Genomic DNA, 13614 nt, shown 5'->3' with positions numbered 1-13614 from the left:
ACACAGACAGGAGGTGGGGGGTCCATGTATTCACTGGGAAATCAACACCTCCACAACACAGACAGGAGGTGGGGGGGGTGTCCATCACATGTATTCACTGGGAAATCAACACCTCCACAACACAGACAGGAGGTGGGGGGGGGGTCCATGTATTCACTGGGAAATCAACACCTCCACAACACAGACAGGAGGTGGGGGGGTCCATGTATGTCATTCACTGGGGGGTCCAAATCAACACCTCCACAACACAGACAGGAGGTGGGGGGGTCCATGTATTCACTGGGAAATCAACACCTCCACAACACAGACAGGAGAGTATTCACTGGGGGACAGGAGGTGGGGGGTCCATGTATTCACTGGGAAATCAACACCTCCACAACACAGACAGGAGGTGGGGGGTCCATGTATTCACTGGGAAATCAACACCTCCACAACACAGACAGGAGGTGGGGGGTCCATGTATTCACTGGGAAATCAACACCTCCACAACACAGACAGGAGGTGGGGGGTCCATGTATTCACTGGGAAATCAACACCTCCACAACACAGACAGGAGGTGGGGGGGTCCATGTATTCACTGGGAAATCAACACCTCCACAACACAGACAGGAGGTGGGGGGTCCATGTATTCACTGGGAAATCAACACCTCCACAACACAGACAGGAGGTGGGGGGGGGTCCATGTATTCACTGGGAAATCAACACCTCCACAACACAGACAGGAGGTGGGGGGGTCCATGTATTCACTGGGAAATCAACACCTCCACAACACAGACAGGAGGTGGGGGGTCCATGACAGGAGGTATGTCACTGGGAAATCAACACCTCCACAACACAGACAGGAGGTGGGGGGGGAGGTGGGGGGTCCATGTATTCACTGGGAAATCAACACCTCCACAACACAGACAGGAGGTGGGGGGGGGTCCATGTATTCACTGGGAAATCAACACCTCCACAACACAGACAGGAGGTGGGGGGGGGGGGGGGTCCATGTATTCACTGGGAAATCAACACCTCCACAACACAGACAGGAGGTGGGGGGGGGCATGTATTCACTGGGAAATCAACACCTCCACAACACAGACAGGAGGTGGGGGGTCCATGTATTCACTGGGAAATCAACACCTCCACAACACAGACAGGAGGTGGGGGGGGTCCATGTATTCACTGGGAAATCAACACCTCCACAACACAGACAGGAGGTGGGGGGTCCATGTATTCACTGGGAAATCAACACCTCCACAACACAGACAGGAGGTGGGGGGGTCCATGTATTCACTGGGAAATCAACACCTCCACAACACAGACAGGAGGTGGGGGGGGGTCCATGTATTCACTGGGAAATCAACACCTCCACAACACAGACAGGAGGGGGGGGGTCCATGTATTCACTGGGACAGGAGGTGGGGGGGTCCATGTATTCACTGGGAAATTCACTGGGAAATCACACTCCACAACACAGACAGGAGGTGGGGGGGTCCATGTATTCACTGGGAAATCAACACCTCCACAACACAGACAGGAGGTGGGGGGGTCCATGTATTCACTGGGAAATCAACACCTCCACAACACAGACAGGAGGTGGGGGGGGGGATCCATGTATTCACTGGGAAATCCACAACACAGACAGGAGGTGGGGGGTATGTATTCACTGGGAAATCAACACCTCCACAACACAGACAGGAGGTGGGGGGTCCATGTATTCACTGGGAAATCAACACCTCCACAACACAGACAGGAGGTGGGGGGGTCCATGTATTCACTGGGAAATCAACACCTCCACAACACAGACAGGAGGTGGGGGGGGGCATGTATTCACTGGGAAATCAACACCTCCACAACACAGACAGGAGGGGGGGGGGTCAATGTATTCACTGGGAAATCAACACCTCCACAACACAGACAGGAGGTGGGGGGTCCATGTATTCACTGGGAAATCAACACCTCCACAACACAGACAGGAGGTGGGGGGGGGGGTCCATGTATTCACTGGGAAATCAACACCTCCACAACACAGACAGGAGGTGGGGGGGTCCATGTATTCACTGGGAAATCAACACCTCCACAACACAGACAGGAGGTGGGGGGGGGTCCATGTATTCACTGGGAAATCAACACCTCCACAACACAGACAGGAGGTGGGGGGTCCATGTATTCACTGGGAAATCAACACCTCCACAACACAGACAGGAGGTGGGGGGTCCATGTATTCACTGGGAAATCAACACCTCCACAACACAGACAGGAGGTGGGGGGGGGTCCATGTATTCACTGGGAAATCAACACCTCCACAACACAGACAGGAGGTGGGGGGTCCATGTATTCACTGGGAAATCAACACCTCCACAACACAGACAGGAGGTGGGGGGGTCCATGTATTCACTGGGAAATCAACACCTCCACAACACAGACAGGAGGTGGGGGGGGGAAATCACACCTGGACAGAAATCCATGACAGGAGGTGGGGGGTCCACATGGGGGGGTCCATATTCACTGGGAAATCAACACCTCCACAACACAGACAGGAGGTGGGGGGTCCATGTATTCACTGGGAAATCAACACCTCCACAACACAGACAGGAGGTGGGGGGGTCCATGTATTCACTGGGAAATCAACACCTCCACAACACAGACAGGAGGTGGGGGGGGGAAATCAACACCTCCATGTATTCACTGGGAAATCAACACCTCCACAACACAGACAGGAGGTGGGGGGGGTCCATGTATTCACTGGGAAATCAACACCTCCACAACACAGACAGGAGGTGGGGGGTCCATGTATTCACTGGGAAATCAACACCTCCACAACACAGACAGGAGGTGGGGGGGTCCATGTATTCACTGGGAAATCAACACCTCCACAACACAGACAGGAGGTGGGGGGGGGGGGTCCATGTATTCACTGGGAAATCAACACCTCCACAACACAGACAGGAGGTGGGGGGGGTCCATGTATTCACTGGGAAATCAACACCTCCACAACACAGACAGGAGGTGGGGGGTCCATGTATTCACTGGGAAATCAACACCTCCACAACACAGACAGGAGGTGGGGGGGTCCATGTATTCACTGGGAAATCAACACCTCCACAACACAGACAGGAGGTGGGGGGGGTCCATGTATTCACTGGGAAATCAACACCTCCACAACACAGACAGGAGGTGGGGGGAGGTCCATGTATTCACTGGGGTGGGGGGGTCAACACCTCCACAACACAGACAGGAGGTGGGGGGTCATGTATTCACTGGGAAATCAACACCTCCACAACACAGACAGGAGGTCAATGTATTCACTGGGAAATCAACACCTCCACAACACAGACAGGAGGTGGGTGGGGGGGGGTGTCCATGTATTCACTGGGAAATCAACACCTCCACAACACAGACAGGAGGTGGGGGGTCCATGTATTCACTGGGAAATCAACACCTCCACAACACAGACAGGAGGTGGGGGGGGGGTCCATGTATTCACTGGGAAATCAACACCTCCACAACACAGACAGGAGGTGGACAGGGGTGGTCCATGTATTCACTGGGAAATCAACACCTCCACAACACAGACAGGAGTGGGGGGTCCATGTATTCACTGGGGAATCAACACCTCCACAACACAGGGGGGGTCCATGTATTCACTGGGAAATCAACACCTCCACAACACAGACAGGAGGTGGGGGGTCCACGTCCATGTATTCACTGGGAAATCAACACCTCCACAACACAGACAGGAGGTGGGGGGTCCATGTATTCACTGGGAAATCAACACCTCCACAACACAGACAGGAGGTGGGGGGGTCCATGTATTCACTGGGAAATCAACACCTCCACAACACAGACAGGAGGTGGGGGGTATTCACTGGGAAATCCATGTATTCACTGGGAAATCAACACCTCCACAACACAGACAGGAGGTGGGGGGGTCCATGTATTCACTGGGAAATCAACACCTCCACAACACAGACAGGAGGTGGGGGGGTCCATGTATTCACTGGGGAAATCAACACCTCCACAACACAGACAGGAGGTGGGGGGGTCCATGTATTCACTGGGAAATCAACACCTCCACAACACAGACAGGAGGTGGGGGGTTCACTGGGAAATCAACACCTCCACAACACAGACAGGAGGTGGGGGGGGGTCCATGTCACTGGGAAATCAACACCTCCACAACACAGACAGGAGGTGGGGGGGGCATGTATTCACTGGGAAATCAACACCTCCACAACACAGTATGTATTCACTGGGAAATCAACACCTCCACAACACAGACAGGAGGTGGGGGGGGGTCCATGTATTCACTGGGAAATCAACACCTCCACAACACAGACAGGAGGTCCATGTATTCACTGGGAAATCAACACCTCCACAACACAGACAGGAGGTGGGGGGTCCATGTATTCACTGGGAAATCAACACCTCCACAACACAGACAGGAGGTGGGGGGGGCATGTATTCACAGATCAATGTTTACTGGGAAATCAACACCTCCACAACACAGACAGGAGGTGGGGGGTCCATGTATTCACTGGGAAATCAACACCTCCACAACACAGACAGGAGGTGGGGGGTCCATGTATTCACTGGGTGGGGGGGTCCAATCAACACCTCCACAACACAGACAGGAGGTGGGGGGGGGGGTCCATGTATTCACTGGGAAATCAACACCTCCACAACACAGACAGGAGGTGGGGGGTCCATGTATTCACTGGGAAATCAACACCTCCACAACACAGACAGGAGGTGGGGGGGTCCATGTATTCACTGGGAAATCAACACCTCCACAACACAGACAGGAGGTGGGGGGGGGTCCATGTATTCACTGGGAAATCAACACCTCCACAACACAGACAGGAGGTGGGGGGTCCATGTATTCACTGGGAAATCAACACCTCCACAACACAGACAGGAGGTGGGGGGGAGGTGGGGGTCATGTATTCACTGGGAAATCAACACCTCCACAACACAGACAGGAGGTGGGGGGGTCCATGTATTCACTGGGAAATCAACACCTCCACAACACAGAGGTGGGGGGGGGGCAGGAGGTGACAGGAGGTGGGGGGTCCATGTATTCACTGGGAAATCAACACCTCCACAACACAGACAGGAGGTGGGGGGGTATTCCATGTATTCACTGGGAAATCAACACCTCCACAACACAGACAGGAGGTGGGGGGGTCCATGTATTCACTGGGAAATCAACACCTCCACAACACAGACAGGAGGGGGGGGTGGGGGGAGGTGGGGGTCCATGTATTCACTGGGAAATCAACACCTCCACAACACAGACAGGAGGTGGGGGGTCCATGTATTCACTGGGAAATCAACACCTCCACAACACAGACAGGAGGTGGGGGGGGGTCCACTGGGAAATCAACACCTCCACAACACAGACAGGAGGTGTATTCACTGGGAAATCAACACCTCCACAACACAGACAGGAGGTGGGGGGGGGGGTCTGGACAGGTGAATAACCCTGTTGACTTTCTGCGAGCACACTAGCAGAGATATTGAACTCTTCTACTTTCCATGCCTTTAGGGCACATCACCCAGATTGCCTGCTATTCCAGAAATGTAGAAAGGAACTCTATAAAATGCTGTTGAAGATCACAACATGAACGAGCAGATGTACACAGAGCAAAGAGGAGGGTAGGACACAGTACATTGCTTACAACTACCGCATACTCCTAGGAAGAATTCCAAATGCCCTAGACAATTTCATTCTCACAGACAATTCTTAAAAGCAATATACATTGTAGATATAGAAATTCCTCTGTCCTACTGTGTTTTAGGCAGTTGATTCTTGTATAGGTGAGTCTACTAGGCAGAGTTAACCACAACAGCACAGATACAGGGATCTTCCCTGCTACAAAACAGAGCCACAGAGCAGTCCAAAGATCATAACACATCACACACAGCAGAGAAGCAATAAAGGCCGGACTCACTTCCCTGTGTGATAACCTCTGGTCCCAACTCACAATATCATGTGGACCTAAAGCAGTAAACTGTAGAGTAGGCCTGGAGGTTTCAGTATGCTAACGTATGGTCTAAAGGTCTCTCCATGGGAGGAATCATAGATTTCATTTAGATAAACATTAGAAACATGGTGGTGACATTTCAGTCAATACCAGTGTTCTTGAGTCTAAGAGCATCAGTGTGTGTGTGTGTGTGTGTGTGTGCACATCGCAACAGAGCAAAGAAAAATACTTTTTCAGGTCAGCCAGAGGACCCAGCCTGCAACAGCACTTTTCCTGACAGAAGCCCAACTCCCCTTCCTATTGGCTGACAGGATCATGTGACCGGACTCTGGCCATTTTTCTGAGCCAATCAGACGGAGGATTCCTCTCTGGCTGGATGGGAGAGTGGAAGTGCCATCTCTCTTCCTCCCTCTGTTTCTGTGGCACTGTCTGACAGGAGAATGTGAGTAGTCAAAGCAGACTAACACTAACATACGAGTTTCTCAACCCCTGGGGGGCAGAGGGAGAGGGGGAGGGGAGAGAGAGTGCATGTTGGTCTATCAGAGGAAACCGTCTATTCATGGTGAGTCATAAAGCATATCATACATCCTCTGGCACACAGAGACGACCAGGATAGAGTAGAGCAGTGTAGAGCAGAGCAGAGTAGAGAAATATAGAGCAATATATATGAGAGAGAGAGAGAGAGAGAGAGAGAGAGAGAGAGAGAGAGAGAGAGAGAGAGAGAGACCTGTTTAGTTTCAGTGACCTTAATTGTAATTTGAGATCAGCGTTCATAACTGAGACTGCCATGTTGTAAATCATGCTTCCAGTCAATGGGAGGTTGGCGTGACAGGCAGACCTCAAATTAGGATTTGGCCTACTGAGATAAAATCTCTTGAATAAGATAGACTATGTCCAACAGTGGGTCTAAATTATGTCAGGTTAAATGATTTGAAGTAATACAATCCACAACCAGATTAAAGTCCACATTCTGGTTTGGTTAATCTCAAACTAAAAATGGGATTTCATGACCTCTGATTAGAAGGTTTAGAGATCCAGAGCGTGACCCTCTGTATCCTCACCAGTCACACTGATGTTATATTATTATGACTGAAAATTCACTTTAATGCAGGTCATGCCTGAGACATTTTAACAGCAATATTCTGTTCTGTCTGTCTCCCTCTCCAACTGGCAGAGGGAGAGGATGTTGGACTGTACTCCTTGCTGTGACCCTGTAAAAGAGCACTTTACTGAAATTAAAGGGCCACACACAGACAGACTTGCAATAAAATGTACACATAAAAACTACAAGTGATTGAAGGAGTAAAGCCTAATGGACAGATGCAGGGTAGAGAGTTGGGACTCAGATCTTTGATGTGTTAACAGTCAGCTATTGATCCATCAGTGTGTTTAAGATCAGTGACATCATGCTGTCTGTGTGACATCATGCTGTCTGTGTGACATCATGCTGTCTGACTGAGCACTTTTTACCTGTTCTTTTTAATAAGGATGCATTTCTGACAGTCAAACGTTTAAGATATGGTTTAAAATAAAAGTTAAGAAGAGTAAAATATGAGGTTTAAGCTAATGAATTTGATCTTATTCATTGCTACATGCCACTCCATATGCTTCCCATTCCTGTTTCATTTCTCCTGTTTTTACCTTCGATTTTGGACACCTGCTTCAAACAGCTGAAAATTCAATATTTGGGGTTATTGAAAATGTATTTATTTCACAGTGGTTTGGATTGTGAAATGATTAACTTCACTTGTTTTGTCACATAAACTGAAATTAGGCAAAGTATTAGAATTTTAGCAACCAGGCTGAGCGATTTCTGCATATTGTACGTTTAAGCTTTTTATATATAATAATAATATATGCCATTTAGCTGACGCTTTTATCCAAAGCGACTTACAGTCATGTGTGCATACATTCTACGTATGGGTGGTCCCGGGAATCGAACCCACTACCCTGGCGTTACAAGCACCATGCTCTACCAACTGAGCCACAGAAGGACCATCTCTTTTCTATTTTACAATTTGTCGGAAGGAGCCAAACAGAATAGGCCATATACCGTGTTCAAAACATCTGTGAACTGGAAAATCTCTGACTTCCGAGCGTTCAAAAAAACTGATAACTCGAAAAAAACAAGCTCCCACTCTGAAAAATAACCCAACTCGGAATTCCAACTCAGGAACTCGGACCGCTTTCTAGAACTCCGACTTTTTTCCGACTTTTTGACCTGAAGATCACTGACGTCGTGATTTGTCTTCATATTTTTCCGAGTTCACAATTATCTCATCATATATGGAACACCGTTTGGGTCTTTGCGTGTCAAAAAAGATACAAGTCAAATAACACTATTTGACGCATGAAATGACACTATTTGACGCATGAAATGACACTATTTGACGCATGAAATGACACTATTTGACGCATGAAATGACACTATTTGACACATGAAATGACACTATTTGACACATGAAATGACACTATTTGACACATGAAATGACACTATTTGACACATGAAATGACACTATTTGACACATGAAATGACACTATTTGACACATTAAATAACACTATTTGACACATGAAATAACACTATTTGACACATTAAATGACACTATTTGACACATGAAATAACACTATTTGACACATTAAATAAGCTTTTAATTTGACACATCAAATAACACAATTCTACTATAGAATGTTGTGTGTTCTGAATTTGCACGTGCAAGCCAAGCGCCACCACTACTGTCAGTAGCACTGTCAAAGCTGTACATAAAAAGTCTGCAAACAAGCGCACACCGGTCACGAATGATATATTTACAGTACGGCATTAATTTTAAGCCATTATTTGTTTGACCGCAACTTCTGGGGTAGCTAGCTTTAGCTTGGTACCTAGCTAGTGTAGCCGATGTGAAATGGCTAGCTAGTTAGCGATGGTGCACGCTAGTGGCGTTTCAATCGGTGATGTCACTTGCTCTGAGACCTTGAAGTAGTGGTTCCCCTTGCTCTGCAAGGGCCGTGGCTTTTGTGGAGCGATGGGTAACGATGCTTCGAGGGTGACTGTTGACGTGTGCAGAGCGTCCCTGGTTCGCGCCCAAGTCGGGGCGAGGGGACGGACATAAAGTCTATACTGTTACATTGGTGCCGTGACCCGGATCACTGGTTGCTGCGGAAAAGGAGGAGGTCAAAAGGGGGGTGAGTGTAACGGATGTGAAATGGCTAGCTAGTTAGCGGTGGTGTGCTCTAATAGCATTTCAATCGGTGGCGTCACTTGCTCTGAGACCCTGAAGTAGTGGTTCCCCTTGCTCTGCAAGGGCCGTAGCTTTTGTGGAGCGATGGGTAACGATGCTTCGAGGGTGACTGTTGACGTGTGCAGAGCGTCCCTGGTTCGCGCCCAGGTCGCGGCGAGGGGACGGACGCAAAGTCTATACTGTTACACTAGCACCAATACAACCCGCCTGAAAACAATGACCAGTCGAAACTGCAGTCATTTTCATTATTCCTAGCAATAAATTAGAAATCCTTGCGAGTAAGTATTAGCTAGGTAGCCACTTGTTGTTCGCTTATTGAAATTGAACTTCAGTTCATAAATATAAATAGCTAGCCAGCTACTTAACCCTGTTGCCCAAAGCTAACGTTATAAGCAGCCAGCCAGCTTCATCAGAGGTCCAGCTGTCCTGTCCACTTCTATCAGATCAGTGCTAATCAAATGGCTACCCAGATTATTTGCTTTGCCCCCCCCCCAAACCAACACACTCTGCTGCTTCTCTCTGTTATTATCTATGCATAGCCACTTTAATAATTCTACCTACATGTACATAATTACCTCGACACCGGTGCCCCCCGCACATTGACTCTTTACCGGTACCCCCTGTATACAGCCCCACTATTGTTATTTACTGCTGCTCTTAAATTTTTTGTTATTCTTATTCTTACCTTTTGGAGGATTTTCTTAAAACTGCCTTGTTGGTTGAGGGCTTGAAAGTAACCATTTCACTGTTGTATTCTGCGCATGTAACAAATAACATTTGATTTGATGACAGAGGAGTGAGGATTGACTGGAATGATTATGTGTTGTGAAGCTAGCCACAATAAGGATTAGGCACAATCGTGGAATTTGCGGTTTGCCTTCAAAATAAAAGTACCTATTTGAAAGTGATGCAGAAGGTTACTGTTGGAATCATGCCATATTTAGACTAGATCATGTTAAACAAAGTTGGAATGTGAAGCAATGAAATGGGGTATCAGTCTACTCGGTGACACCCACAGAACACAACTGTGAAGAGTTTACGCACATATTAGCATTGTAGCTCTTATAGCGGGACTGTGACTGTAACATTTTTTACTAGGCAAGTCAGTTAAGAACAAATTCTTATTTTCAATGACGGCCTAGGAACAGTGAGTTAACTGCCTTGTTCAGGGGCAGAACGGCAGATTTTTACCTTGTCAGCTCAGGGATTCGATCTGCGAAATAACCTCCCCAGTCAGCCTATTGTGTATATTGCACTGTACATTTTACCTAAGGATTAGGGATCAATGAAATGGGGTATCAGTCTATTCAATACCTAATATATTTTTTCCCAACATTCTCCTCAGAGTTATCAGATTTCAAAACATCCTCGCAGTATTGTTTTTCCTCTGGAATAGTGTTCAATGCACTTTTTTATTTCACCTTTATTTAACCAGGTAGGCCACTTGAGAACAAGTTGTCATTTACAACTGCGACCTGGCCAAGATAAAGTAAGGCAGTGCAACAAAAACAACAACACAGAGTAACACATAAACACATAGTAGGTTGACTATAAATGTGGTTCAATTCACAGATGTTTCAAAGTCCCACAATAAGAGCTACGACGCTAATGTTCTCTGGGTGTCACTGAGTAGACTGATACCCCATGTCATTGATCCACAATCCATAGGTAAGTATGCCCCCAATGCAACGCTAAAGTCTAATTTATCCAGTGTAATATGAACATATTTTTTTTAAATTTACAAATTATAATATTTTTTTATTTTATATAACAACATTCCAAACTCCATTCGCATGATCTATTGAATTATGAGAGCGATTTGCGTCACTGTCAATAATATATGCCATTTAGCTGACGCTTTTATCCAAAGCGACTTACAGTCATGTGTGCATACATTCTACGTATGGGTGGTCCCGGGAATCGAACCCACTACCCTGGCGTTACAAGCGCCATGCTCTACCAACTGAGCCACAGAAGGACCACAATGACATACCTTTCTTTTGGCTAACCCCAATGTCCAGTATTGTGGCTAATCGTTATTGTGGCGAGCTTCAGAGATGGGTCCGACCACCATTAATAAAATAAAATTATTAGGGTCCTTTTATAAATTAGGGTCCTTTTAAATTATGACACCTAGCTATATAGTTAATTGTCTAACTATAGCTACAGAAACAGATGATGTCGTTTTGCAAATTTTTTGGGGAAGAACATTCTTTGCATCCATCAGCTACCTAGCTTTTTTATTACCAGCGTTGTAGGTGCGCGAGACAACTTTACCAGCATCATAGCATACGTGTCGGTGAATCTTTGTGACATATGACATACGAGTGATTGTGTAATCAATGTGTAATACCTACGTAAAAGCTTTATGAACGCATGAAATGATTATGTGACGTGCAGTCATATTCAGATCCAATAAGCTTATTTGACACATCAAATAGTGTTATTTGAAGTGTATCTTTTTTGACACGCAAAGTCCCAAACGGCGTTCCTTAATCATAGGATAAACGTACGTGTCTTGCGTCATGACTCGTGTCCAAGTGATCGCGCTTCATTGTGGGCTGCATGCCTAGATAACCGAAAGGTTAGCGCAGCCACAAAGTCAAAATTGGCTATTGTAAAAATTCATGAAAAAAATAAGCCTTTTGTTTGTAATTTAATGTTAGGGTTAAGCATAAGGTTACCCGTGTGGTTAAAGTTAGGGTTACGGGTAGGATTAGCTTGAAAACCTTCAACACTTGAACAGACTAGGCTATTGTAGAAACACTGCATATTCAGACGAAACCGTTATTCAGTTTATACCACAATAACAGTCTTATTGATGTGATTGAGATAACGGTACTTACTTTGGTCCCAATCCCCTCTCACTGAGGTCCAAGGCGATGTATGAGACTTTGGGTTAGAGCACACGGAACAGACAGCGGTAGCCTATATGCAATTTTCAGAAAGTTCGACCGCTGAGCAGAAAATCAGTCCAGCCAGAGAAAGTATAGCTCCTGTTGAATATATTCTGCCTGCTGCGTTCGTGACGGCCCGGGTGTCTCGTTGTTTTAGATTAGGGTCCGACCTGACCACTTCCGCCGTTTATCCACATCTTTCCATCCAGTCAAAAACCATTTTAATAGATAGAAGGATTGAGATAAAAAGAAAGAGTAGGTGGGAGAAGTTGAGAGACCGCGAGACGAGTAACGGCGGGGTTTCTTTCTGTGTCGATGGATATCCGCTCTGATTGTCCTGGATACATCTAAACTACAAGCTAGGATACATTATCTTTCGTGTGTCCCACTTATTATTTCTCTTCTCTCTGTGGGACAGGGTGGTTGGCCGGTAATAGGCGTATACCAGCCGAGCTGCTGCGTCTGGAGAACGGATCGCGAGAGGGGTGAGACTAGGAGTGAAATAGAAAATAACTGTGAGGAAGAGTCACAGGTGACGTTTAGGCACACGAGAACACTTGGCTGACACACACACATCCGCATTTTGTTTCCGGCCCTCAATAATCACTTTTACCCTTCTCTCTATAATAATGGTGTGATTAAGGCTATTTACATTACCAACTATTAGTGCGTAAACGACAAAAAAATACAATATAGGCTAACCTAAAAAATACAATATAGGCTAACCTAAAAAATACAATATAGGCTAACCTAAAAAATACAATATAGGCTAACCTAAAAAATACAATATAGGCTAACCTAAAATATACAATATAGGCTAACCTAAAAAAAATACAATATAGGCTAACCTAAAAAAATACAATATAGGCTAACCTAAAAAATACAATATAGCCTAACCTAAAAAATACAATATAGCCTAACCTAAAAAAGAACAATATAGGCTAACCTAAAAAATACAATATAGGCTAACCTAAAAAATACAATATAGGCTAACCTAAAAAATACAATATAGGCTAACCTAAAAATACAATATAGGCTAACCTAAAAAATACAATATAGGCTAACCTAAAAAATACAATATAGGCTAACCTAAAAATACAATATAGGCTAACCTAAAAAATACAATATAGGCTAACCTAAAAAATACAATATAGGCTAACCTAAAAAATACAATATAGGCTAACCTAAAAAATACAATATAGGCTAACCTAAAAAATACAATATAGGCTAACCTAAAAAATACAATATAGGCTAACCTAAAAAATACAATATAAGCTAACCTAAAAAATACAATATAGGCTAACCTAAAAATACAATATAGGCTAACCTAAAAAATACAATATAGGCTAACCTAAAAATACAATATAGGCTAACCTAAAAAAATCAATATAGGCTAACCTAAAAAATACAATATAGGTTAACCTAAAAAATACAATATAGGCTAACCTAAAAAAAACTATTTATTTGCAAATTATGGTATTATGGTACCTGTATTAATGGCACCT

At 45.6% G+C, this 13614-nt stretch overlaps 1 protein-coding gene across 3 annotated transcripts in view; it reads right to left on the bottom strand.

Moving 5' to 3' along the window:
- The window catches only part of LOC118367683 (ceramide synthase 2-like), a 75427-nt gene extending 62801 nt beyond the window's left edge, over positions 1 to 12626 (bottom strand). The window contains exon 1 of one of the 3 annotated variants that reach the window (XM_052513566.1): positions 12059 to 12626. The gene's annotated coding sequence lies outside the window, so the exon portion shown is untranslated. Of the gene's footprint in view, positions 1 to 5746; positions 5801 to 12058 lie in introns of those variants that run through there. The other 2 variants (XM_052513568.1, XM_052513567.1) reach the window with 2 other exon arrangements.
- Between the last annotated feature and the right edge of the window lie 988 nt (positions 12627 to 13614).

The sequence above is a fragment of the Oncorhynchus keta genome, unplaced genomic scaffold (genome assembly GCF_023373465.1).
Source record: "Oncorhynchus keta strain PuntledgeMale-10-30-2019 unplaced genomic scaffold, Oket_V2 Un_scaffold_1315_pilon_pilon, whole genome shotgun sequence".
Taxonomy (NCBI): Eukaryota; Metazoa; Chordata; class Actinopteri; order Salmoniformes; family Salmonidae; genus Oncorhynchus; species Oncorhynchus keta.
The sequence above is the reverse complement of the archived record's forward strand: the minus strand, read 5'-3'. Positions and strand labels throughout refer to the sequence as shown.